Source organism: Apium graveolens, chromosome 9 (assembly GCF_009905375.1).
Source record: "Apium graveolens cultivar Ventura chromosome 9, ASM990537v1, whole genome shotgun sequence".
Classification (NCBI taxonomy): Eukaryota; Viridiplantae; Streptophyta; class Magnoliopsida; order Apiales; family Apiaceae; genus Apium; species Apium graveolens.
This window is the reverse complement of record NC_133655.1, coordinates 279017746-279019692: the sequence shown is the minus strand read 5'-3', so window position 1 is coordinate 279019692 and position 1947 is coordinate 279017746.

Below are 1947 nucleotides of genomic sequence, written 5' to 3'. Positions count from 1 at the left end.
TTTTCTTTTTCTTTTCTTTTTTTTCACAAATTTCTGAACGAGTGCGTTTTGCTCCATCTCGCTCAACCCTAGACTACTCATATAAATATGAGCCGGCTACTAGCCATTTGATGCCTAGCCACAAAACTAGCAATGAAATCCAATTTTCTTCAATTTTTTTAAATATCTATGTTAATTTATTATTAAAAGAATATCCTAAATTCTAAATATAAACAAGTGATTAAACCTTGACAAACAAACAAATCATGACCATGATCTAGCACTCAAGCAACTTATAAGACTTAGTGAAATACAATTGTCTCTAGCATGCAAATCAATTCGACAAGACTTAACATTACTAAATACAACATCACTACACTAGCATCAATATCACAAGTCAATCGGAAAAATCATCTAAGGGATCATGTTATTATGCAAATGCATGAAACTACATGAACAACTATCATAAAAACTACCAAAAAATAAAAAAAACTACATGGTAAAATATGCAACTATATGCAACTCACACAAAACATATACTTCTTAAATACTACACCCATACTTAAAATATTCATTGTCCTCAGTGAAGGTAATAGCAAGGAATCAGGCATACCTAATTCGAATCAGGATCCTCACCCTCAACGGGTGGAGTGTCAGGCGTGTCTAGAGGTGGATACACGGAATCCTCACCAAATACTGGCCACTGGATGTCAACTTCGGTGGCTCTGAATGCAGTCCCAAGTGCCTGGGTGAGATCACGTGCAAACCGACTATGGATGTCGTGCATCGCATCCATCCTCCTCGCTAGACGCCTATATTGCGTCGAACTCAAACCAGCTCCAACATCTGCTCATACTTCTTCCTACTGCTGCTGCTGCTGCGATGGACCAGCTTCTGCACCCAACTCAGCTCTCCAAGTCGCCTTTCTAGCCTGCTGCGTACCACCAGCATATGACTGAGGAGCTGGACTTCCTCCTAGCAGATGATCGTAAGAATAACCAAGCCCCTTAGGATCGGGCTTGCCACCATACCACTCAGTCATGCTCAACAGCGTAGAACTGTCGATAGGAGCACTGGGAAGCTGCAGCTGCTCATGTGCTGGCCAATGAACACCAACTGTCACGCACAACTTCGTCGCAACGGACGCATAGGGTATCGAACCCGTAGTACCTCCTCTCAAGAACCTCAAAATACCCTGGTAAATAACCATCCCCAAATCCACATAGTCGCCCTGAAGAATACCCCACAACAGACGGGCACGCTCCATAGTAATCTCATGCACATGAGAAGATGGCATGATGTTATCACAGATAAAAGAATTCCAAGCACGTGCAAACCTGTTCATGCACGAAGCCGGGAACGTGAAGTAATAAGTTGTGCCCCTTTTGAACTTCCAGTGAGTCTCAGACACACACAGAGTAGCAACAATTAGATCCAAGTTGAAGTCCTCTGGAGTCTTATCATTCCAGGTGTCCTGACCGGGTTTCCTCGCGAGCTGCTCAATCACCCTCCTAATCGCATCAACACTATACTCCACAGTCAACCCCCTAACCACAGTGAAACCATTCTTCTCCACCTTTGCATTAGCATAGAACTCTCGAACAACACTCATGGGCACAGCAGCGGGGGCCATATAAAAAGGAACCCAGCCGATCTCCAAGATCATCTCCAACAACTTACCATCTTTCCCTGATGGCAGAAACCCTCGCTCCTTCGATATAGGCTTCGAGAGAAGCCTCGTGTACTCCGTTTCAGCCTCGGGAGTAGAAAACCTCGGCCTCACACCACCTACAGATTAAGAATCGGTGGTGCTGCTACTTACTTGAGTTCTTTGTCTCTTGGGTGCCATTGGGATTGAATAAGAGAGAATAAAATATAAGTGTTTGAGAGAGAATTGTGTTTGAGAATTTGTGAAGTGGTGGAAAAGTTTCTGTATAAGTGTATGTATATATAAGTGGTGAGAAGATA